Source organism: Haemaphysalis longicornis, unplaced genomic scaffold (genome assembly GCF_048455015.1).
Source record: "Haemaphysalis longicornis isolate Haplotype H1 unplaced genomic scaffold, Haemaphysalis longicornis Haplotype H1 scaffold_4, whole genome shotgun sequence".
NCBI lineage: Eukaryota > Metazoa > Arthropoda > Arachnida > Ixodida > Ixodidae > Haemaphysalis > Haemaphysalis longicornis.
In genome coordinates, this window is record NW_027526361.1 from 219,918,694 (window position 1) to 219,945,943 (window position 27,250).

Here is a 27,250-nt window from a genome sequence, read left to right on the forward strand (position 1 = left end):
AAGCTCAAGAGTTACGCGAGAAGGCTGACAATTGGAAGGGGTCTGGTTTATCGATATTGGCAAGAGCAAACGCATGCAACGTTTTCCTTTCCAGCAAATTGTGGTATGTGATACAAGTTCTACATTGTCCTCTAGTGAACGAACTTCATCGCGTGTTCGCGGTATTTGTTTGAGCCTCAAGTTGGGAGAGAAGTAGCCGACCAAATCTTTTCAGCCGAGTTCAAGAGGTTGGGCTAGGGCTGACCCACTTGTTCGAGCGAAAGCTTTTTACTAGGTTTTTAGGTTTTCCCGATGTACGCAATCCTTTTTTGAGGACTGTATGTCAATTTGGACTCGGACGAGCTTTCCCGGGTTTTGGTCTGACCAGCGGCTGCATGAGTGGTGGCCTCCACTGCTTTTTAAAGAAAGTACTCGACGCGGTGAGGTTTCTGAGCGTCCGCTTTTCAAAGAAGGAGTATTGGAGTGCTGTTCCCCGGAGGAAATCGTATATGATGTATGTAGCGTTATCCTCAGTGTTCTTGTGTACCGAGCCTTATACGCTGCAGGTCCTGGGCAAAACATTGATAAACGTGTGAAGAACATTCCAGTACTGTCCCAGGTGAAATCTTTCCTGTTTAAACTTCACACCAACACATTAACCACAAAGACATGGATGGCAGAAATGGGCTTGTTGGTTCCGTGTGGTAGGCATTGTACGCTGGGTAAAACGCCCGAAACAGTAGATCATAGCCCACTGGGAATTCGTTACCTGACAGCGCATAACGATGAAGGTATGCCATTGGACTGTTGTGGGGCCCTCAGAGTATTTGGCGAGAACGCTCGGGTTATGTCTACAGCGATGTAGACGCTCCGTCGACACGGGTATTCCGGTGAATATATATCAGGGTGTAAAGGAGAACAGAAATTTCATGAATGCGTCCCGGAATGGCTTTCATGTGTTGAGCCACTGACAGCGTTAAAGCCCTTTTACAGTGACAACACCGGCCCTGGTCCGGTTGGTAGCATTTTTCAGTTTGGTGTCATACATGTGTTGAACCCTGCATGTATTTTGTTTAAAGTGCAAGCCTTGCAATAAAAAAACTCCATCGCCTAGTTAACAGCGTCTTTCCCACCTCCCGTTTCGACCACTGTGATCGTGCCATCGAATCCTAGCGCCACCCCGGCAATAAAACATCCTGTTGAATTCATTTCCGGGACAGATATGGCGTCGGTGAGGTTTGTGTGTCCCGGCATAAAACACCTTTGTGCGAAAAAATCAGTGCTCTTCCACTGTGCGAAGAACAATGACCAGTGTAGCTGTGATTTGTCATGTTAGAGTCGTCTGAGCGTGTAACTGTCATATAATTTGGTTCCGCATTACTCCGGTATAACAAACGGTTACAGGATTTTCTGTAACTATACTCCGTCCATTGATAGCCATGTATTGAGAGCAGGTATTATTTTGTAACGTTTACAACCGTAGTGTAAACTTATTGTGAATATAAATAAAACTCAACGTAACGTTGCAGTCGTCTCAGTGGCCAAGTTTCGTATCAGTTTTTTCGGGATACTTCTTATAACAAAAGATGTACAGCCTTTTTATTTAATCATACTCCCTCCATAGGTGGCCACGCTAAACAGCGCAACACACAGTGCGTAGCACAGCGTGCTGCACAGCTCTTTTAAACCGGAAAGCTGCAGTTGGCCGGCGTAAGAGACGGAAAAAAAGTTTTATTTTGCTACCAGTATTTGGCCTAGTGCATCCATACGCGCACGTTTTATTAAAAAAAAAAACGTACCAACTGGCGTGTTCATCGTTACCTGCGGGCATTTGCGAGGACAATTTTACAAATGAATCATGCGTACTCAAGTGCAGCAAAACCTGGTCAAGCTATGTCTGCAATGATTAGGCATGATGTAGTTTCGAATGTCACAAACGTGAGTTAAGCTAAATCTCACAATAAAATAAGCAAAAGCTCAATTTATTTAAACTTTCTGAATTGTAGAAAACCTCATGACACTTCCTTCTTTCTAGTATCGCTGGCTCTCCCAAGAGGATCAGCGTCCGAGTCAGCCTCCTTCTCTTAAGGCAGTCTCACGGTAGGGTTGCCGCTATTTATACAGCTGTCGTTGCACTGTTGTATAAAGTGCGGTCTCTTCCAGTGAACCAGCGTATTCGGCATTTGTAGTGGGCACTCACCCCACCTTCTCGTATGTGTAGGCGCTGGCACCGTCTCAACACCATGTTTTCTTTATTTTGTCGTATACGCGGCTCTTTGTTTGAAATGATTCAACCATGCGTTGTTCTGTCTTCAAATGCACACCCCGCCCGCCGGGGGTGGAAGCCAGCAGTGGGTACTAAGTGGGCGTTAATTATAGATGACGCCAAAGACTCAGGAGAGAGAGGCGTTCACAAATACCGATCTTTCCCAGCCTGTCACTCGCACACGTGAACAAGGCATCTGATAAAAACAGGCCGCTCAGTCAGTTTATAACGAGATAGCGTTTACACTGTCATAGTATACAATACGGGACCAGTATTGCAGCGGCTCGTGATGCTCAGGCCTGACCTGAAGCAGTTCTTGCAATGGAAATCGTTAGCTGCATCCTGAAGAACAAACGGCTAAGAAAATGGAATCATCTCGGGCACTCGGCCCAACAGGCGCGCACAAATAAAGGCCTGCGGTTGCAGAGCGCCGCAGCGTTTACAAGAAACTGCATCGCCTTCAGACCAAGTGTGTCCAACATGCAAGAGAATCCTTAAAATCAAAAGGGGCTCATAAGAGTGAAATTCACGCTGTGGGCCTAACATGTATCGGAACAGGTTGAAAATAATCTATAAGAACTGACACATGATACCTGGAAAAAGGGCTTTAGCCATCAATATTGCCGCGAACAATGTATGCGGTTGTTTGTTTATTTATGGTTTGTTTTTACTGCCTGGCAACGCCCGGCTCTGTTATCTGTGTCAAACGAAGCGCGTCTTGCATTCTTTATTTTTATGCCGCACGTGCTGCCTCATTCAGATAAACAGACTGTTTCGTATTAACGTCACTAGCCCAGAATAATCTTTTCGTATGTAAATCGGCGGTTCCAGAAACACTCGCGCCGAAAGATAAAAGCCTGCAGAGCAGACGCCACGGCTTTCCGATCGTCGACGCTCGCCCGCACACGTCACTTGGTTGATTGCTGCTTCGCCACCTGTGCATTATTTGAGTTGTTAGGGGATCACAAGTGCGATCCAATAAACGTGTTTTCCTTGAAGACACCTTCGTCGTCTCTTGCTTCATGACAATACGTTCGCACATCGATGGGTGGCCTCGGGGTACTGCACGTAATTAACCCGACCATTTGTCGACACCGAATGAAATCCCAACCACACCGGCAATAGGCGCCCTCAGTGCTTGTCAAATTAAGCAATATTCCGCTAAACGTGGGCGTTACATTTACCGGCCACCTTTGGGGTGAGTTGAGTTAGAAGACGAGAGCATGCGCACACTCCGTGACAGCTCCTGCCTCCACAAAAAGGCACTTGGTAATTGAAGCTGTACGCTACTTCTACTGCAAATTGATGGCAAGCAGACCAAGGGTATCATAGCACGACTCTCCAAACGTTACGTAAGGGGAGGCAGCTACGCCGGTACGTTGAGCTCTTTCCTGAGGCCCATGCCTATTCTCGATGAATTACAGAGATGAGGTTATCAAAAACGGGCGACATATGCGCCCTGTAGCCTTCTCACCATCTTTCATTGCCGAAAAAATAAACAAAATGCTGCTGGATAGACCCTCTCGTTTCAAGTAATTCAAAAGAGGTGCTCCGGAAGCACTACAGGGATAAAAATTTATTATGTACCTTTGCTTAAAAACCTCTTCACTAATTAAGCTACCTACCCCGAAAAAATTTAGCGCAGCTTGCACTGGTGGCGCAACCCCGGATTACCAGCATGCTGGGTTCGACGTAGCTTGTCCTCAAAATGACAGCGGATCCCAGGAGAGACGAAGCAGCAGGATCTTAGCACTGTAAAGCCGTTTTGTACAGCTCGTCCCCCAGCGCGGTACTCGGCATCTTTCCCTCTTCGCCGCCATTTAGTCGCGGTGGCTTCCGCGTGATACTAAGGGCTAATCGTAGCCGCCTCAAACGTTGTCGAGCAGCGGCACGATGTCATTCGCTGGGTATTTTTCTTTGCATGTTATTGGGAACCGCAAAGGACAAACCTCAAGCGTGAAGAGCTCTTCTGTTAAAAGCATCCGCTACCGGATGCTGGAGATGGTTGACCTAATCATGCTCAAATCATTCTAGAGCTTCCAGTGTTCCGGAAGTGCTCCATGTAGAGGTTTTCTCTTTAGGTGCATGTCACTCGTTGGACAGTTTGCAGTGTCGATGCCGTTTGTAAAGTGCTCGAAACTTGCTGCCCTGGTCTTTATGTTTGTGTAGCGCAACCTTGCTTTCTGGAGATCACCGGGTAAGAGGTGCCCCGCTTATAGCATCGTGTACAGAAGTGCTAGTTGAAAATGTGTGGAAATTAAGTAAATACTCCTAAGTTTTCTTGGTGCGCAGCCCACGTATCAAGACATAGTTACGAAAAACACAAAAGTGGCGTGATTTACATTGGTGCATACGTCCGTGCTATATCAGCAATAAAGAACCGTAAGACCCGAAGTACCCTAAGAAATTTCTCTCGCTCGATACCGATACCAAACCGTGAAATACAAGCCTTGCTATGGTAACTGAGCTAGAGAAGAGAAATCTCGGAGTCGTCCTGCTCTGTGAAGAAGGAAGTGACCAAAGATGTAGCTCCTGTTTTTTTTTTCTACTGTAGGGTTTTGCGAAGTGAATGAACCGTATGTACGCAATTCTAAGCATCCCTTTTTTCATGATCGCGATGCCCAAAGAGAGAGGTGGCGCTTACATTCGAAAAACTTCAATACTTTCCCCGCGCCAGTTTTCGCACACGTATCTTGACTAGAGGGGCGCGAGGTTTATTGATTTATTTTGGAAACACTTAACAGAAAATAAGCACTGACAGTGAAGCCACCCCTTTCGTATAATACCTATAGTCACCTCACGTCCACAACCATTCAAGTCCGTTTGGCCGCTTCGGCCGCCGCTCTCATTATCCCCCAGAAGGTCGTCTTCTGTTCCTTTGAAGCGCGTAGTAATTGAAAACTTCACAAATGACGCAAGGAAAATATTGGGTCTTGACCTCACCAAGGCTTTCGATAACGTCAGACACGAAGCGATACTAGAGGGGCTAGCCTAGATATCCCCAGGGAAGCGAGTATACAATTACATCCGATACTTCCTCACAAACAGGACTGCTTCCCTTTCCGTCGGCAGCCTTGAGTCGGATGACTTTGCCCTGGGCGGTAGGGGTGCACCTCAAGGGTCTGTGTTCCCCCCATTTCTTAGGAACGTCTCACTGTAGGGCCTGCTTGAGAAATTAAGCAACATCAAAGGCCTGCATCACAGTCTGTACGCCACACGACATTACTCTGTGGATCGGCAGCGGCAGCGATGGCCACATTCAAGACACCCTACGAGAGGCACTAGACACGGTGCAAAATTATGTTCGAGAACGAGGACTGGACTGTTCTCCTCAGAAATCCGAGTTGCTCATCTACTGGCCTATCAGTAGGGGACGGAAGGGAGACCCATCGAATCCCGACATCTGCGTCTACGCCAAAAACCAGAAGATCCGAGTTGTAAACAGTATTAGAATCCTCGGCCTACGACTGCAATCTGATGGTCACAACAAAGAGAGAATCATCTCGAGAAGAGCACTCAGCTCACCGTGCTACTCATCTCCAGTGTGGCAAACAAGACTAGAGGTATCAAGGAAGACACGCTCATACGGCTCGTACAAATATTGGTAATTAGTAAAATCTCCTACAGCATTCCTTTCCTACAACTCAAAAATGACGAGAAAGTAAAAATTCATACCTTAATAAAGAAAGTATATAGACAAGTAATGGGGTTACCAGTTACCACGCCCAACGAACTCTTCGAAGCACTAGGCACCAGTCTCTCGATTGAAGAACTAATTACAACGGAACAAATAGCCCTATTAGAACGGCTATCTATAAGCAAAACGGGAAGACACATTCTGTAGTCACTAGTAATCCGAAGCGGAAGTTTCCTCCCAAATGAATTTGACCTCCCACACGAATGGCGAAAATTCATTCGCTTCCCGCCACTACCAAGGAATATGCATCCAGAGCAAAATGTGGAAAGAAGGCAAGCTGGAGCACGAGCCCTTCACAAACGTTTCCGGACCCATAGTGAGCCACGGGAGATTGTCTACGTTGACGCAGCCGAATACTACAACGGAGGCTCTTCTCTCAACGCCATGGCGATTGCAGTCGTCAGCAAAGACGGCGTCCCGGTGACGTCAGCATCCACGTCAGCCATACATCCCACTCAGGGCGAGGAAATGGCCATAGCCCTAGCTATAAATTCTACCCACCCAAACACAACCATAAGCGTCTAGAAGTCCGCCATTCTTTACTTCTCGAAAGGCAGGATCTCCCCTGCAGCAGCCTCGGTGTTAGATAAGACAACTAACCAAAAAAAAGTCTTTGGATATGAACTCTGGCCTCGTACGGTCTACAGGAGAATGAACTGGCCCACGCAACCACTCGAGCTCTGGTGAACCGAGCTGTGGTGCCTACGACGCCACCACAACCACCATCATCCCCACACAAGACTTCGCAGGAAAGCAAAGAACAAGAACACGTTATTAGATCTCACAAAGACAGGCTAGTCACATACCGGGATATAATAAATCACTACCGGTTATCCAGGCGCAAATATCCATAGGCCCACCACACTCTTTCCAGGAAAGAGGCAGTCACTTCGGGACGGTTGCAAACGAACACTTTTCCAAGCCCTGTTCACCATCCATCGCTGCTACCCAGACCTTTACTCAAACCTCGGCACTTTGTGCAACAGGAGAGCCGACCTACACCATATGATATGGTCCTGCCATGAGTTCCAAAAAATGCGAGCGGCTATAATAGCAAATATGATGTAAATACACTTGGAAGATACAAAATCAACACTGCAGAATAATGGGAGACTGTTCTGCTCCGGTCCACACCGGAGGCACAACTGACAGCAGTCCGGATGGCCGAAGCCGCCGCGAGGACCCAAGGAATCCTGCCTGACGGATGAAGCAGGGAGACCGTCCAAGTCGTCTACCCTTCAGAACACATCTCGGGCATCAAGTAAAGTCATCTCTCTCTCTCTCTCTCTTCATAAATGACTTGGCCACAAAGTAAACACTTACCAACCTGCACGCGTCTGAAAGCCACCTTGCGATGGTTGCTAAGAAAAGGGGGGCTAAGATTCGCGTGTAAACATTTTTCCAATCTTTCCCGGAAAGTAGCGGAGGGTGCTTAGAATCGGGAGGTGCTTAGAATGGAGTAAATACGGCATTATCGCTATTGGTTTATGCATGCCCTAACGGCGAGAAAGTCTATCTTCGTCGAGTGAAATTTGCGGCTATTCGACAAGGTGGAACTTGAAGTGGCAACGGCGGCGGCTGAGCGTTCTCTGGCAACGACTGTCCGTTAGTTTCGCTCTCCTTTGCGCGTCTGCACCCGCGGGCCCTTGCGCTAATTCAATTCTCACGGGAAATCTTACTGCCGGCCTGCACGTGGCCCCCCCTGCCGGCGGACTGGGCTGTGTCGGTCGGTTTCGGCTGTCCTGCTTTGGTCCGTCGCAATGGCAGGAGTCAGTGGGGTGCCAGGCCCACTGTATTGGGTATTCAACGCCCATGGGAGCTTGAGCAACTACCAGGCACTCTGAGGGCAAGTGCCTTCCCAGAACACCGATGCGTGATGCGGACGCAGGCCCGGACAGCCTGGGTGGCTACCGAGGTTGGTGCTTGGAATGGTAATTCGATCAAAATTTGCGGTCGCAAATTTCTGTGGATCAACTATGATTCTCTTTGGCCGGGGGCAGTAACGCGCTCCTGTAATCCACTGTGGGTGGAGGCCGGGGGGTAAATGTTGCGAAGTGCAACTGCACCAAGCGGTACAGTTTGTGTTAGAGTGGCGCACGGTTGCTGAAGCAATGTGAGCGCTACTATGAGGCCGGGGGAGTGGCGAGCCCCTGTAACCGCAGCTACAAAGGGGCCTATAAACACGAACCGATCTGCTCGCCGAGGGAGGTGACGAGCCCTTGTAACCCAAGTCATGGGGGTACATGCGGTAAAGTTCATTTTATTGTGCCATGCTGAAGCATGGGTACACACAATGAGGCCGGGGGTGTAGCGAACCTCTATAACCGGAGCTTGGAAGGGGCCTTTAATGCGAACTGGTCTGCTGACCGAGGGAACTTGATGAGCCCTTGTAACCTTCAGTCTTGGGGGCGAGAGTGCAGAGCCACTGGGAGTTCCTCAGAGGATCCCTTGTATCCAGAAAGATGGTATTTGTGGAGCAACTATGGATCTCTTGGCTAGGGGAAGTAGTGAGCCCCTGGCAATGTTGCGACTTAATCACTGCGCTCAAGCGGTACAGTTCGCACGTAGTGTTGGCGTACCATTGCTGAAGCAATGGGTAGACCACTACCGAGCCGGGGGCGTGCACACCCGTGTAACCATAGCTTGGGGCTCGTTCTGTTGAACTTGTGAACTGGTCTGCAGGCCGGGGGTTGTGAAAAACCCTTGTAACCTAATGTCATAGGGGCCAGAGCGTGGAAGTACGGTAATTCCACGGGACCTCTTCGAGGAATCGGGGAGGCCGCAAAATCCCTCCCCAGGGAGCGTGCAAAACGGCCGCCACTGCGGAGGTTCCTGGTCAACTGGAATCAGGTCCTACGCGGAGGTCGGGCGGTCGGGTGTCAACCCGGCACTTGGCAATGCGATTGAAGCAGGAAATCATGTCGAGATCGATCAACTATGACTTTCTTCGGCCGGGGGAAGTAACGCACCCCTGTAATCCAGCGTGGGAGGAGGCTGGCGAGTCAAGTTGCGAAAGTGGCAAGTGCCGCAAGCGTACAGTCGTTTGTATTGGGAATACCGATTAAATTCGGGAAACCATTACGGGCCGGGGGGCTGGCGACTCTTGTAACCGCAAGCTTTGGCGGGGCCAGCGACCTGATCGCAGAAAGCGGGGGGGAGTGACAGATCCCTGTAACCGACGTCACCGGGGGCTAGATGTTGTGCAGTCCGTATGAGGCCGGGGGGGGGGGGGGTTCGCGTTCCCCTGACACCTTGCTGCGAGGGACCTATAGACTGATCTTCTCTAGCTGAGGTTACGGCGACCTCGTCACCCAAAAATGCCGTTGAGGCGCAGTTTCACGAGCTACTTGGTGTCCCGCACGGGGAAAACGAGGAAAGGTGGGATGAGTACACCGACCGGGGAAACTCTCCTGGGTTAGTAACGGCTAGTAGGCTCGGACCGATCTCCTCTGCCGAGCCACCGAGCCCAGCGGCAATGCCAAAAGACTCTTGTTCCATTGAGCGAAAGAGTAGGCACATGGAAGGACATAAGAAAAGGGCTCGCAGAACAGCCCCCCGTGGGAGCCTTGCGAACGTGGATTTCAGTTTACTTGCGGACGTGGATTTCAGTTAACGTTCGCATACAAACTTCCGGTGTCCGGAGACCGTGAAAAGCAGGTGTTGCAAGTACCCGTGTATAGTGGAAAGCTTCACTGGTGATTCGTGAGTACCTTGTGCGGGACAGTTGATCGAGGACGTTAGTACGCATCGGCCGCAGAGCTGGGGGTCGGGGGGGGGGGGGGGGGCCGACCGCCGCCACTAAATAGGGCACTTCCTATCTCCGACAGTTGGGGCCCAGTTATCAGACCCTACGGGTGAGCGGTAACCCTTGGCAGGGACCGCATATTTGGCAATTGGCACTGTCTGATGCCCTCGCTGACCAATCAGTCTTGGAAGAGAGTCAGAGAAAAGGATTGGAGCAAAATTGCTCCCCCCATTCCCACCCTTCTTCCCATAACCCATCCCGATGTCCAAGTTCCCGTTCCCAGCAACCCACACTATCCGGCTTTTTCCAAGGGGGGACAAGGGGGGTCCCCCCGGGCTCGTCCCCCTAGCGGTGGGTCGCAAGAAAGCTTTTCCCGGTAATTTCTCTCCACCTTCGGGTGGACAAAATTCTCTTTGCCGGTTGGCCGTTTTTTTGTACTGTTGCAATTGGGTATAACGGGTTATACTACGGTGGTGCCGGGGAGCTATTGAAAGCTCCATTTACTCGATGTTCCCCATTCTGGGGGCGAAATCTTACTGTCCGCCCCCCACCCCGCTGGCGGACTGGGCTGTGTCGGTCGGTTTCGGCAGTCCTGCTTTGGTTCGTCGCAATAGCAGGAGTCAGTGATGTGCCAAGCCCACTGTATTGGGTATTCAACGCCCATGGGAGCTTGAGCAACTCACAAGGCACTGTGAAGGCAAGTGCCTTTCAAGAACACCGATGCGTGATGCGGACGCAGGCCCGGACAGCCTGGGTGGCTTCCGAGGTTGGTGTGTGGAATGGTAATTCGATCAAAATTTGCGGTCGCAAATTTCTGTAGATTCTCTTTGGCCGGGGGTGGCAACGCGCTCCTGTAGTCTAGTGTGTGTGGAGGCCGGGGGGTCAATGTTGCGAAGTGCAACTGCACTCAAGCGATACAGTTTGTCTTATAGTGGCGCACGATTGCGGAAGCAATGTGAGCGCTACTATGAGGCCGGGGGAGTTGCGAGCCCCTGCAACCGCAGCCAGGAAGGGGCCTATAAACACGAACCGATCTGCTCGCGGAGGGAGGTTACGAGCCCTTGTAACCTAGGTCACAGGGGTATATGCGGTACAGTTCGTTTTATCGTGCCATGCTGCAGCATGGGTACACACAATGAGGTCGGGGGTGTAGCGAACCTCTGTAACCGGAGCATGGAAGGGGCCTTTAATGCGAACTGGTCTGCTGACCTAGGGAACTTGATCAGCCATTGTATCCTTCAGTCTTGGGGGCGAGAGTGCAGAGCCATTGGGAGTTCCTCAGAGGATCCCTTGTATCCCAAAAGATGGTATTTGTGGAGCAACTATGACTGCCTTGGCTAGGCGAGTAGCGAAGCCCTGTAATCCAGAGTGGGAGGAGGCCAAAGGCTGGGGGTCCTTCAAAAACTCCTAAGGATCTTTGCAAGCAAGATTCTTCGAAGAGCCTGACGCATGTTCCGCACGCGGGCACGGACAAGCTGGGTGGCTACCGAGGTTTGTGCTTGGAATGGTAATTCGATAAAAATTGCGTTGAAAATTACTCGTGAATTCGAGGAAGTCACACCCTCCTCCACGTCAAACGTGTTCCCGGCTGCCTACGCGGAGGTTCCTGGCCCGAGAATAAGCTTTTGCGCGGGTGGGTCACGGGGCCCAGGACTCAAAATGACACTTGGGGACGCAGCGTTCATTGCTGAAACCGTGGTCTCAATATTTCCCAGGAAAAGTTGAAAGGGGGGTATAGTACAGTGACTGCGGAAATTCTCCGCTCAGGCTGGTAGGCCGGGAACGGTCTTTTTGGCCAAGTCCATGGCAGTCTGGCGACTACTGTACGATACGTGTGGGCCAGGAATGGAAAAAAAGGCTAAACAGGTCGATCGCACGGAGCTGATCCGGATGATTGAACGGAGGTCCCCAGAAAAACTACCAGTCCGCAGACCGCGAATGGCATGGAGCAGCTCTTTACCCAGATAAGTGGGAAACCCCCTCGATGTAGTGTGAATACTAATGACCGGGGCCTACCGGAGGCGCTGGCTGTGGAAACGAGTGTCGTGGGAGGGGCCAGTGCTGCCACCCTGTGAGAAGTTTTCTGTTTCCGACGGTCGTATCCCAGCTAGCGAACCTTCGGCTGAGCCGTAACCACGCTGGAGTACCCGCAAAAGGCACGAATTGGCACTGTCTGCTGCCCTCTGTGATGTGAGAGCTCGGGCCTGACAATGCGTCAGACATCTTGGACCAAATCGAAAACCCGCTGCCACCACCATTCCTTTGTTCTTTTCCCCTTTTCCTTTAATCCAACCCTTTCCGAATGTCATAGGTGATATCGGGGGGCGGGGGGGGGGGGGGGGAGCGGGGTCTCCCCTGGCCTGTAGTCCTGGCCGTGGGTCGCTGAGAACCTTTTCCATTTTAGTTTCTCTCCACCCTCACGTGGGCCAAATTCCACTGGCCATTGGCCCTATTTATTTAACGATTGGGTATAAACCGGTTGCAGACCGTGTGGTACTGGTCGAGACATTTGAATTATATTGATTTCTCCCACATACTCAAAGTTATCGGACCCTATGGGTGAGCGAAATAAACGCGTCCCTTTCATAGCAAGTCAAAAATGCAACGCCGCAAAACGCCTCGACCGCCGTCATCCGCTGATTGCGCAACTTGCGAAAGGGGCTACGGTGGTTGGTAGAAGGAGTGGAGAGCGGCGCCGTGGAAATCGTCGCTTTCGAAAGAGAAACCGGGTATCCTAGTTATATGAATCTTCGAGTCTCGGCTGGTGTAGCGTACTCTACCACTGTGCGCGCAGTGCTATACCTCGAGCTTAAACAGAAAAATATACACCAGGGTTGGTCCCTACTCAGCCGCTGGAGCGCGCTCAGCGGCTGAGAAATATTTTTCTCCAACGTGCCCGTAATGGCATCAGGCGTTTTCAGGCAATGTGGGTATGCTCCCGGCTGTTCACTAAAGGTGCCATCAAGACAAAAGACAATCTTGGGTCGGAAAGGTACGATGTAAAAACAATAATCGTGCCGATTTACCCGAAAGCTTTAAAATAAGCAAATGCAAAAAGAAATGTGGAGAAGAATTGCCATCAACCATTCTCTTGTTTCCACTTCCACTGTGACTTCACAGGGACCTGTTCGAGGAATTAGCGGAAGTCGACAAAAGGAAATCGCGATTAGCAGAGTTGTTCTGTGGCATTTCCGTTATTGTTCAATTTTGTTGCGCCTCATGGGTTATAGAATAGATTTATCTCACTGGTTACTGTTTTTGCAGACTGCACAATAGCCTCAGTGATTACAAATTATAACAAGATATCTTTGAATCTAAATATATGACACCTTCTCTTGGTGACCTTAACACCATTTGTGGCAGAAAGGCAGTCGCACGGGGTATGAAATGTCCGTCGGTTCTCATGCGTTCGTCAAGTTTTGGGGGATGCTGCACAGACGTACGCATATACGTGCGTTCGAATGTACCTTGTAGCAACGGGGGAAGTTTTACGTACGTGCGCTGTGAACATGCGCGCATACAAGTGCAGTGATGTGAGCAGCTTCGCTTGTTTACGTGCAAATATGCGAATACTTAAATAGAGAGGCACGAGTACGTCCACGGGCTACATCCGGCCATTGTGTCCACGCCGACACATTGAATGGGTGACAGTCTTTATGGGTCACTTCAGCAATAAATTCTATAATAAACACTGCAAGCATGTGTAGGCTGCCAATTCCTTTTTTTTTTTTTTGCAGCAGCACTACACTAATTCCGTTGAACGGTAGTGAATAAACATCCAGAAAATTGGAAATACATCCCCAAGAAAACCGCGAAACGCGTCACAGAACCTCCAACATGAAGACAAACGGCGGAAATTATTCTGCCTCAAATGTGTGCCTGTAAGTTCTCCCGAAAGAAACAAGACGCATAGAAAAACTGCCGTTCACCTGTGTGTTAAGTGAGTTTTCTTTATGTTCTATAAAAACAACAGTTGTAGTGAGCGTGGATGTGGGGAACTGGAAGAATACTCCCCCCGAAAATTTAAGAGGAACATGAATTACGCGCGCTCTATACAACTGTTCATTGACGCCAAAATGGCGATATTTGCCGTAGTAATTATAGACGCTTCGTATGGCCCTGCGTCGGTACAGCAACAGAGAAATCGGGAGAGCATATACTAAAAATACAGCATATTGCATATTGCATTAAAAAATACTTCAAAATACTGCATCGCAAAATACTGCTGTTGCGTTGCACAGCCTAATTTGAGGTGGTAATCTGTTAAGACGGAAAAACTTGAGCCCAATTAAAACATGTAACCATCATCATCACCAGCCTATCTACGCCCACTGCAGGGCAGAGGCCTCTCCCATTAATCTCCAATTACCCCGGTCGTGTGCTCAGTGCAACCAATTTATCCCCGCAAACTTCTTGATCACGTCTGCCCATCTAACTTTTTGCCGCCCCCTGCAACACTTGCCTTCTCTAGGGATCCACTCTGTTACCCTTAATGACCAGCGGTTATCTTGCCTTCGCATTACATGCCCTGCCCACGTCCATTTCTTCTTCTTAATTTCTACTAATATGTCTTTAACACCAGTTTGCTCCCTGACCCACTCCGCTCTTTTATTGTCCCTTAATGTTACACCTATCATCTTCCGTTACACTGCGCGCTGAGTCATCCTCAATTCAAGTTGAACCCTCTTGGTGAGCCTCCACGTTTCTGCCCCGTAGGTGAGTACCGGTATGATGCAGCTGTCATACACTTTCTTCTTCAGGGACAATGGTAGGCTGCCATTCATTATCTGATAATGCCTGCCGTATGCATTCCACCCCATTCTGATCTTTCGAATTATCTCTGCCTCATGGTTGGGATCCGGGGTCACAACTTGGCCTAAGTAGATATATTCGCTTACCACTTTCACGGCATCGCCACCTATCTCAAACCGCTGGGGTGTCCGGAGGTTATGTCCTTAACCTGCGTTTGTTCTCTGACCCAGTTCGCTCTCTTCTTGCCCCTGAATGTTACACCTATTATCTTCCGCTCCATTGCCCCCTGAGTCGTTCTCAATTTAAGTTAAACGTTTATTTGAACGTTTAAGTCCAATTTGAAGTTGAACGAAGTTATAACGTGTATTTTTATGTAAATAAACAAAGTTTGCCGCATGCGGCATTCGCTTGATTTGAAACAGTGGGATAACAGTAAGTGCATTCGCCTTGCTACTCACCCGGTCCTTTGTGTGCGTTTTTAACACTCGGTAGGAAATCGGGGCTCGCAAACAGAGAGATCGCCTGTGTGAGCCAATAGGGTGCTACAGCTGAGGACAGCGATAACCGCCCAGTATGCTTTGCGAGAGCACAACTGTTCTCCATATGCGCTCTCATGTGGCGACCCTGTTTTACCCGACGTGTTTGTGTTGCAGCAGCTTCTGCTTTTATTTTGTTATATGCTACTGTTCAACATGTCTGAAATGACGTTTTTGCCATTCAAATCGACGCACACGTGTGAAATCGGGAGTTTAATTCGTGATGAAGCTTCTGATGAATCAAGCCCAAGGAGGCAATAGGGACACATTGTAACCAGCTAGAAAGACAAACTTTCCCTTGCTTTGGTTCTCTGAATAAGGTGCTGAATTTAAGAATGAGTATTACCCAACACAAAAAGCATCTGTTTACTGCCATTACCTTCGCCAGTTGGAATGAAAATGAGAGTCATCGCTCCTCGCTACTTCTGCGGCACGATTCTGATGTCGCCATCAAATACCAATACCTCGCGCACAGAGCGCGATTACCTTTATGTGTCGGTCGGATATAACTTTAATTGCCATCGCCTTCCTGACTATCTATAATAACGGCTGATTGGCGGAATAGCTTGGGACCGATAGCTACCATGCTTACACGAAAGCACATGGGACGCTAGGTGTAATGGCCGCCCGTAAGATACCGCGGTCACGTATTATGCATTTTTTGCACTCTAATATTACGCAGTGTACGGCATGGAATTTCAAAACTATGAAGGGGCCCTACCACGAGTGAACATCTTGGTTCATTTTTCAAAACCACGCCCCTCATTGCCATTCATCAATGCGGGGTGTAGAATGGTTTACGTTTACAAGCTGCATTTACGGCCCGCAAATACCATTGCCAATTAACGACACGCTAACTGGAGGGTCCTTCATCCCGTAGCTCTACCATTCTAACAGCCTCCTTCGGGTGGTGTTAAGTAAAGCTAAAGAAAACTACTCACAAAAAAATATGCATTATACTAGGATGCAAAGAAAACATTCAAAAGTATGCTATCTGAAAAATAAGTGTTAAACTTGGCGGATGTAGAAGGTTTCTTATTGTAATTTTACCTCTAACAGTGTCCCAGCTAATGCTTTGGCATGTCCACTGCATCCGCACTGGGAAAATGGACTGGAAATGGGTTCAGCGTTTGGACACGGGAAGTTGCCATTTCTTTTTGTTATTTTTTTTTCTCACACCGAAAGATAGTCCAAGTGATTTTAGCATCTATTATGTGGTGCGCTGCTCATAGTATTCTTATTACCGCTCAGTCCTTTTACGGCGATTCGAATTTATTTGCCCATATTTCCTTGCACTCACTAGGGGTTAATTTCAAAAAAACCAAAAGAGAAAAGGCGTGCTCTCTCTAAATACGTCTTCCGCAGGATAGGTAGATAGCACTGAGAGAAGGAGTTGCGCGAAGGTTAGGAATTGTCTATTGCATACATTGGAAGGGTTGGTAGGAATACAGAATGTGGCGCCATTGCAGAATGTGACTGACACACACACACACACACACACACACACACACACACACACACACACACACACACACACACACACACACACACACACACACACACACACACACACACACACAAACACACAACACACACACAAACACACACACACACACACGCACAGAGACACGCACGGGCGCGCGCGCACGCAGATGCACACACACACACACGCGCGCGCACACACGCACATGTACACACACGCACACAGACACACACACGCGCACAGCCAGACACACCGACACATACACACACACACACACACAGACACACACACGCGCACAGCCAGACACACCGACACACACACACACACACACACACACACACACACACACACACACAAACTCCACTTCGCGCCTAGCAGTGTGGCTCAGCTTAGAAAGCGTGAACCAAAGCTATTCTATTAAGCTTAACTACCCTTAAGGTAGTGTCCTTTATTATTTGTATACTAATCTAAGCTAGCGGAAAAGAACAAGGTCTTCACAATTAGGCTGAAATAAAGCCCCCTCGAGTAGCCGAATAGCACTGGCAATGCGTGCGTGCGCACGCATTTCCTGTGCTATTCGGCTACTCGAAGGTGCTTTATAGCGCCGATTGATGTGATTGTCATTTTGGTATGACACAGGAATAACGAAATAGAAGTCGAGAAAAAATCCACTGTGATCGGATGCGGGATGGGAAGCCGTGATCGCAAGCCGCACCGCACGCTTTATGCGGAGGTCCTGGGGTCGATTCCCGAATGCGATAACGGCGGATTTTTTCTCGACTTTTCCTCGGCGGGTTTTTCTCGACTTCTTTGCTCCTGTACTCCTGTATCATACAAAAATGACAATCACATCATTCGGCGCCATAAATCACCTTCAAGCAGCCGAATAGCACAGCCAGAAGGACTGCATCTTTGATGTGTCTTCTGAAGTAATCCCTCGGAAATATGTATAAATGTATATTATATATATATATATATATATATATATATATATATATATATATATATATATATATATATATATATATATATATATATATATATATACAGTGTAGCCTGGTTATAACGAAGTTGGCGGGAATCTGAAATTACTTTGCTATAACCGCTTTTTCGCTATATCTGGACTCTAAAAAAATCAAACATTATGCAGACCAAGAAAAAAAATTATTTACACTTTCTGAAAACAGCGATCAAGGGTTCCTTGCACGCGTTTCGCAAGCGCGCGTTTCAGAACAGGGTACTCAACGTTGTCCAACAGATCGCAACTGCCCGGTTCGGAGCACAAGTACATACGCAGCGTGTCGACAGCTGCGAGAGCTGCTCCGGCTGTCCCAGGCTGAGGCCAACCAATGTCGTCACCTTCGCCGTCAGAGGAACTGCTATCTGCGGCCGTTCCCTTTTCGGAGACGCTAGCGGCGAGTTCATCGGTGGTGAGCTCCTCCGTTGCGACGAGGTCTTGATCCGTCAGGGCAAAGTCCAGATAATCCAACCCGCTTGGGACAAGGCTTGCATTGCACGCAGCCTCCCTTGGCTGCCCTAAGCTCGTCACTGCCGCGCCACCATCCGCTGCAGCAGCATCGATGTCTGCCTCTGCTGTTATTTCTTCGGCAGCGCTGCTTCCCCGCGAAAAAACCTGCTTTCTCGAAGCACTGTAGAATGGCCTCCGACTTCACGTCCCGCCAGGCTCCGCTTGCAAAAAATACCGCCTTTACTAGCGGCACCTTCAGGTCGGCAGCGTTGTCGGCTGTACGGATGTCAATGAGCAGACGCTCGATGACACGGCGGCGATAATGCACTTTGGAGTTTGCTATCACTCCCTGGTCCATCGGCTGCATCTTGGCGGTTTTGATCGGAGGCAGAAAAAGTACCTCGACAGCGCTGAGATGTGCGTTAACATGGTGTGCGCTGCAATTGTCCAGCAAGAGCAGCACTTTGCGCTTCTTCGCGGACATTTCCTTATCAAAGTCTGTCAGCCACTTCCGGAATGTCTCCCCCGTAATTCACGCCTTTGTGTTGTGTGTGTACGCGACAGGCATTGACAGCACCGTGGCGAAGCCCCGCGGTTTCTTGGGCTTGCCGATGACCAATAGCGGCCGCTTGTCGGAGCCGTCCATGTTCGCGCACACCAACACTGTGATGCCATTTTTGCTGTTTTTCCCCCCACGCACTTATCAGTCTTCGCCGCGAGAGCTTTTGCAGGCCACAGCTGAAAGAACAGACCTGTTTCATCAGCGTTGTAAATATCTCTTTCGGTGTATGTCTCAAGAATGCGGCTCCTGTGCTTCACCATCCAACGCTGGAGACCGTCTTCGTCTACGGATGCAGCTTCACCGACAATGCTCTTGCATGTGATCCCATGGCGGTCTTTAAATCGCTGCAACCATCCGTTGCCTGGGTTGAAGTTCTCGTGGCCGAGAGCAAACCCCAGACATTTGGCCTGCGCTAGCACGATCCGCCCATTGAGCGGGTCGTTCTTGGCACGAGCGTCTGCAAACCATATTTGTAGAGCGCCGCTTCGATATCTCCGTAAGTGGCAGCACGGATCCGCTTCCGTTTACCGCTGCCAACGTCGTCGTCCAAGACGGTATCACTTTTGCTGGGATTTTTTATGATTGTCGCCAAAGTCGACTGTGCTATGCCGTACTTCCGCGCAATGTCGTTCTTATTAATTTTCTGCCGAACTTCATCCAAAATGGCACGTTTCACATTTAGAGACATCACTTTTCGAGACATCACTTTTCGTTTGGTCGGCGATGAGGCGGTCGTTCCGCGTATCGCTTGACTCGACATTGTCGTAAAGTTCGCCGATGCACATGGGCAGGCCTAGCTGCAACCGCGGCAAGTCCAAGCGCGCTGCGATAATCTGCTTTTCGCCAGTGAATAGAGACACAGCACAACATGTGCGAACGGCTGCTTCTGCTGCTAAGACTGAACTGACTGAACACCACGAAAGAAAGAACGACTTTGTGTGCGACAGCTTTGCGAGGACCCGCTGGCGGAGCGTCGCAGCCAAGCTTCGGCAGGCCTATAGTTACTGTTACAGTAACTCTAGTAACTCTAGGCAGGCCTAGCTGGTGGCGCAATGCCGTAGAAGAAAAGCAATTTAGGAGCGCACCAACTTGCTTTGCTTTTTCACCAAAATGAGGCGCCACAAGCGGAACCGGTCTAAAGCGGCCACAAAGTTTCTGAAGCTGCGCCCACGAACTTTTCTCGGAAGAGAGGAGTACGCCGTGAAACGAGATAAGGCCGAGGCGGTCGGCCCGCCTGGCACTGGAAAAAATAATGGGAAGCGTTCACGAGACGGCTACCGGGCGACCGTGTGGTGCGGTGAAGCAAGCTTTCGCAGGGAGCTGAGTGGGGCGAAGCGGCTGCCGGGAGCGAAGAATTGGCGGTTTTCCGGCCTAGTTAATTCACGCGAAAACTCAAACGGTGTTTTGATGGATTTTTGTTGTTGTTCTCGACAAAAAACTTCGCTATGTCCGCTGAGTCGCTTTTCGTACTTCGTTAAAAGTGGATTTAAAAGACATTGAAAATGCGGAAATTGGGACGGCAAATCAAGATCACTTCGTTATAATCGCTATTTCGCCGTAAGCGGGTTCGTCATAAATGGGCTACATTGGATATATATATATATACATATATATATATATAAATATATATATATATATATATATATATATATATATATATATATATATATATATATATATATATATATATATATATATATATATATATATATATATATATATATATATATATGGGAGCAGTAAAACTTTGAAGATGGTAGAGAACACAAGAAACGAAAACTTCGAACTAGGAAGAAGAACAAGTGTTCCAGTGTTGTCATCGTTTCAGCAAGGAGACTTGCCTTCGTCAGGGCAACCTCTCGCCTGTCTGGCACGCTTTATATAGGGGTAGGTCCCCGGGTGAGAGAAGAGTAGGAAAGAACGAAGTGCAATTGAGAAAGCGGATTGGTTTTCGAGTATGTAGTAGGAGATATTGAGGGGGAAAGAAGGTTTTATAGTTGGAACCACGAATTAGGTCAGCGGGAAGTCAGCCAGGGGTTGTTATTCCGGGAAATTCTTGGGAAAAAGGATTAGAGGGTGTTTGTCAACCCGCCGAGCGGCATACCGAAAGGTTTTCATAATCGCCGGTAGCAAACAGGCGGTGAGAGGGATCCTTATCAGAAACTACATGCAAGCCTCAGGTCAAAAGAAAAGGTAAAGAGGGGGAATAACTAGGTCAAGGAAAAAAGAAGAAAAAAAGCTGGGCGGAGCACCCCACAAACACACTCATAAAAGAAAAAGCAACCACCACACAAGTGAAATGGCACGTGTCGCCAACAGCAGCATTCCTGGAACAGATCTGTCGTAAAACCCAACACGAAAAGATAAAGTTAGAGTGACGTACGGGGCACAAGACAAAGCGGACAAAAAAATAGAAATAAAATGGAATTCCAAAATAAAAGGTTGGAGGGATGCTGTCGCGTACTAAACTGGAAGCCGAGGAATGAAAACAAAAAGAATTAGGTGACCAAATAAGTAGCAGAGGGAGGGGTCATAATCTATGGATAAGGTATATGCAAAACCATGCCTAATGCTGTATTCCCTGTGAATATCCCAAGGATTCCAAGTTGCCCTAGACGCATTATTTCCAGCGGGTTCCATGGAGTTGAATTGGTGAAATAAATAGGATTCTTGGTATTTCTTGTCCTTAGGAGATCTAAAATTTGACTGAAGTATATACAATTTAAGGTCATCAAAATTGTGGCCTGGTTGGTTGAAATGCTGCGGTACAGCTATGGAGGATTTGCTAAGAGTATCTGCCCGGTGACCATTAAGAAGTAGGCTCATAGGTTGACTCGTTTCGCCTATATACTGTTTGTGGCACTTTGAGCATTGCAACATATACACAATGCTGAATGAAGTGCACTTAAAACTTGAATTAATCTTGTGGACATAGTTACTGGCTGTGCTTTTTACAATGCAGTCTGTCTGCCGGTGCCTGTAAGTGTTGCATCTGGGATGGGAGCTGCTTGCTATATGTGGTTGCTTTGAAGGACCTGTTTTAACATGCACTTAAATATCTTTCAGATTCCTGTATCTCCGGTAGGTAACCCTTGGTGCTTCCAGGAACGTCTTTTTAAGGCGGTTGTTACTGGCTAAGATGGGGTAGTATTTCCGCAGTATATTTTTTAAGTTTGGGAGGGCGTTTGAAAATTTATTTATTAAGGCAGCCGGCCTGGCGCTTTTGTTTTTTCGCTGTTTGCTGAACACGTCATCCCCTTTGAGATCAGATGCACGTTGGTACGCGTGATCCAGTGAGCTTTTGGGGTAGTTCCTGTTCATAAGGGTTGACTTGACTTCGTCTAGATGCTTTACGTATTCACTGTCGCCACTTCATACTCTTCTATGCCTGGTGGCTTGTCCTACAAAGATCCCTTGCTTGCAGTGTCTCGGGTGATGGCTTTTATAATCTAGTTACTGCTGCATGTCTGTTGGTTTTCTAAAAAGCGTGGTTTTAGTTTACCGTTGTCCAGAATAACGGCAGTATCCAGGAAGTTCACTTCTTTTTCAGAATACTGGCAGGAGAATTTAATAGTCGGATGCGAAGAACTGAGCTGAGATATAAACGTTTCTAGGGTCGCGTGACCGTGTTCCCAAATCATGAAGATGTCGTCTATGTAGCGGAGGTAAACGTGAGATTTATGCCTAATGGAGCTTAATAGGGTAGGTTTAAGTTCCCCATGAAAATATTGGCATAGGTCGGCTCAGAGAAACCGGAAAAACAAGAATCTAAAGGTTATTTTAGTGCATGCTAAAACTGGGCCTTCAAAGCAACCAGTCATAGCCAGCAGCTCCCGTCCCAAATGCAAGACTTGCAGGCACCCGCAGACAGACTGCATTGTAAAAAGCACAGCCAGTAATTACGTCAACAAGAATAATTTACGTTTTACGTGCACCTCATCCAACATTGGATATATGTTGGAATGCCGAATGTTCCACAAACAGTATATAGGCGAAACGAGTCAACTTATGAGCCTACGTCTTAACGGTTACCGGGCAGATACTCTTAGCAAACCCTCCATAGCTGTAGCGCAGCATTTCAGCCAACCAGGCCAAAATTTTGGTGACCTTAAGTTGTGTATACTTCAGTCAAATTTTAAGTCTCCTAGGGACAGGAAATACCAACAGTCCTATTTAATTCACAAATTCAAGTGCATGGAACCCGCTGGAATTAATGCGTCTAGAGGCAACTTGGAATCCTTGCGATATTCACAGGGAATGCAGTATTACGCATTGTCTTGCATATACCTTAGACAAGGACTATGACCACTGAATCTGCTCCTTATTTGGTCACCTCATTCTTTTTGTTTTCAATCCTTAGCTTCCAGTTTAGTACGCGCCCGCATCCCTCCAACCTTTTATTTTGGAATTACACTTTATTTCCATGTTTTGCTCCGCTTTGTCTTTTGTCCCGTATACGTCACTCTAACTTTACCTTTTCGTTTTTGAGTTCCAGGACAGGCCTGTTTCAGGAATGTTGCTGTGGTGGACACATGCCATTTCAATTGTGGGATTATTGCTTTTTCTTTTGTGTGTGTCTGTGTGGTTTTCCTCCCCGCTTTTTTTCTTCTTTTTCCTTGACCTAGTTATTCCCCCTCCTTTCTACATTTTCTTTGGACGGAGGCTTGCAGATAGTTTCTGATAAGGGCCCCTCTCATCGCCTGTTCTGCTTCCGGCGGTTCTGATAACCTTTCGGTATGCCACTGGGCGGGTCAACATACACCCTCTCATCCTTTGTCTCCAAGAATTTTCCGGAATATAAACCCCCAGCTGACTTCCCTCTGACCTACTTCGCTGCTCAAACTATAAAACCTTCTTTCTCCCTCAATATTTCCCCCGACATACTCCCAAACTAATCCGGTTCTCAATTCCACTCCCTTCTTTCCTTCTCTCCTCTCACCTGGGCACCTACTCCTATATAAAGCGTGCCAGCCAGGCGAGAGGTTGCTCTGAACAAGGCAAGTCTCTGCTGAAATGTTGGCAACAATTGGGCTTCCACCTTGTTCGAAGTTCTCGTTTCTTATATATATATATATATATATATATATATATATATATATATATATATATATATATATATATATATATATATATATATATATATATATATATATATATATATATATATATATATATATATATATTGTACTGGAGATAGTAGTCTCCGACACGACGACATACCTTGCGTTTAGTGTGTGCCAATATCCCCTGTGCAACCGACGGGGTATGTGGCGGAGGAAGGACTGCTATGTGCCACGTGATGATGGCAGGCGCAAGGTGCTGGGCGAGAGAAGAAGAGGCACGGTCAGCATCGCGAGTGGCTGGCTCTAAGAGAACGCACGGAGACATCGGTCTGCGCTGCCTTGCCCGTCTCTGGTCTTTGTGTCTTACCAAGAGTCTTGCTGGTCCCAAGCTATAATGCCCCGTATAGTGTGGTGGAGGCGCGGGGTGTCGATCCTCGTACCTCCCGCACCAAAAATATCCATTGTGGGCGTGTGAAATATATATATATATATATATATATATATATACAGGGTGATGAGTGTTAAGTCAACAGGTATTTTTAAAATTAGACACTTAGATTTACGTGAAGACCACCTCCACATTGCGATTATCCGCAAGGGGTACACACAACGAGTTGGTAACTATTGATGCCGGTTGCTTAATTAACTAAAATTGAATAATTAACTTTTTAGCGGCTACAGTAACCAGGCATTTTTGTATTGAAAAGTTAGAAACAACCGTGTTTCCATGCAGTTCCATTTGGCAGAATTCTTCTAGCGTATCCGTACTCCGAGATATCGAACTGGGAAGTTTTATTGCCGTTCGCATGATTACGCATGCTAGAGAGTGACGACCAGCGCAAAGTTCCTCAACTTTGTTCAGTTTCGATAGCGGTTCCGAGTACTGCAGATTGCGATAACGCCAGCCGAGGCTGAAAGGGTGCAAATTATCACTTTTTCTTGTGCCTCCGCCCCGTCGTCGAACTAAACACCATACACAACAGGCGCGTCACAAAAAAGAGGAGCTTTGCGCCGGTCCTCACGGTCTTGCTTGCGTAATTATGCGAACGGCAATTAAACTTCGCAGTTCGATATGTTGGAGCACGGATGCGCTAGAAGAATTCTGCCAAATGGAACTGCATGGAAACACGGTTGTCTCTCACTAACTTTTCAAGAGCAACATGCTTGCTTACTGCAGCTGCTAAATAGTAATTCATCAATTTTAGGTAATTAAGCCACCGGAATCAATAGTTTGCACATCGTTGTGTGTCCCCCTTTGCACATAATCGCAATATTGAGGTGGTCTTGACTCAACCTGTATATATATATATATATATATATATATATATATATATATATATATATATATATATATATATATATATATATATATATATATATATATATATATATATATATATATATATATATATATATATACATATACATATATATCTACACATACATATATATATATATATATATATATATATATATTTCACACGCCCAAACTCGATATTTTTGGTCAGTTGACAAAAACCCTTCACGGCCTTTACAATTTCCTGTCATAGATAATCTATATGATTGCGCATGCATTGTGTTAGACCACCATGTTATCACATTTATTTGTGAAAAGCTGCAGGTCCGCACTTAACTCTGCAACTGTCATCACAGTTTTCTGAAAAAAACTTTCATATAAAGTTTCTCCTACAACTGTTAAATCCATCTTTTATCGCTTTCATTGACGATGGTTTATGGCCAGCGGATAGCTTCTCGATTTATTTCGTGCGTTCGCTCCTCACGTTTAGTTTCAACAGGCTAGATGCGTTAATACTGTTTAAAGGGCACGGTGATACATCGTACGGCGAGCGATAAAAACGCCGTTTGATTTCCGCGTGCGGCTCTTTTAAAGGAGCCATGAAGAGAAAACACAAGTTTGATTCATTCAAAAGATTGCCTCGTTAGAATCATACTGACACCACTTTTAACGTAAACTTCGCTCAAATAAGCTACATAATTAGAAAAAACGGGAATGGTCATGCGACCCACCAGCTCATTTCCCGCAACAGAACCTGTGATGTCACATGGGCTAAGCTCTGCGATTGGCGGAGGCTGGCAAAAGCAGACGCAAATTAGGTAGAGCTTACAGACTAGACGAACGAGCGATTTGCGCTTAAATTTAGGGCACATTCTTTACAAAGCAATAGGAATGATGGGACAAACAGTGGAAGTTACGAAAGCACATGTAAACATAGAAGTACTGATGCGTTCTGCTGTTCGTACTGCGCACAGCATGCTTTGGTTTAGCTGCACAGCACTATGGGGCTTGGGGTTGTCTCAGACGACACTGGCCGATTGACGCAAGCAACGGTGTCTTACGTGACCCCATTTGTCGAGCGAGCACTGTTTCAGGGAACGAATATTTTCTCCCAGAACAAAAACAAGCCAGGTTTAAATGCGGGCAAAAACAAACCAAACGCTTGCCATGGTATGGTGGCGCCATCTAGGTTACGGAAGGTAAAGAAACGCGGGAACAAACCAACACCGCTACAGGGTGGAGACAACCTTTGAACGGTCCCGTGCCGCCGCAATTGGGCCAACGGGCTCAACGCGTTATTTGTTTCGTTTCCCACGAGACCTAGCAACGCGAAACAGACAATATGATTCAAACTTCTTCAGTAAACCGCGTTGCGGCGATAATTTTAGCGCGGTTTTGACACAATGACTTGCTTCGGCGGCGAGCGAGCAACCGAACATGGCGGCGCCAGCGTTACGTGTCTCTACCCTGTACGGCGGATGCGTGAATGAAGGTACTCTAGGCTGCAGAGCGGTCGGTTCCCGTGATGTCACTTGGGACCACGAAAACGCGCGATTGAGCGGGAAAATCAAAATTTTAACCTAAATTGTTTAATTTCTCAGTGAATAAAGCACCGTTTGTATCTGGACAAGCGCTGGGGGCACTATGAAACACGAAATCTTTCGAATAAAACCAACTTGCATTTTCTCTTCATGGCTCCTTTAAGTGCTGAGCACTTCAGGCGCTCGCCTTTTCGTCCTAGCTCGCTGGCTCGACCCAAATACATCGACCACAAAGCCGGCGTCCCGGGGTAACGCGGTAGTTCGCGGCGTACCCGAGAGGCCTCGAGAGCCCAGCGGTTTATATAATCATAAGCGTTCGAAACTCTGGAAACGCTGGCGCTGGTCATACATCTTCCTGTTGTTTAGCGCAAAGAAAACAATAGGTACATTTGAGAAAAAATATACGCAATTAACTGGCAGCGCCCGCGTTCTTCTTGTTAAGGACGCACGTTGGGTTGGTGTTTACGATAATAAACGCAAAATGCTGCAGTGCAATGCCCGCACGTGCGGGGAGTAAAGCACAAAGAGAACAGCACTCCCGCTGGCGCAGTTTCAGGCAGGTGATGCTTGAGCACTGCGAAGGCAGGAAATTTGAAATGCTGTGGGTGGCAGCAGTGAGCGGATAACAGCGTTGCAGATTGTTACGGCGAGTCACTGCTCTGCACTTCCGACAGCTTTTACATTGACTTGAACGGCTTAAATTTTTTAGTTGTTAGTATTGTACCCTTTCTACAACCAGCTGAGCCACAGCCGGTGCACCCGTGTTCTGTTTCGACGGATTTCCGGGTCTGAGCATCGGTCCTAAAGAACAAATCATGCACCCTTCCGCCTAAACACGGTGATGGTTAAACGCGAACGTTT

General features: G+C 47.6%; 1 protein-coding gene across 1 annotated transcript in view; it reads right to left on the minus strand.

Moving 5' to 3' along the window:
- The window catches only part of LOC144178071 (uncharacterized), a 95,022-nt gene extending 80,000 nt beyond the window's left edge, over positions 1 to 15,022 (minus strand). Inside the window, exon 1 of the mRNA XM_077705599.1 lies at positions 14,898 to 15,022. The gene's annotated coding sequence lies outside the window, so the exon portion shown is untranslated. The remainder of the gene's footprint in view (positions 1 to 14,897) is intronic.
- Between the last annotated feature and the right edge of the window lie 12,228 nt (positions 15,023 to 27,250).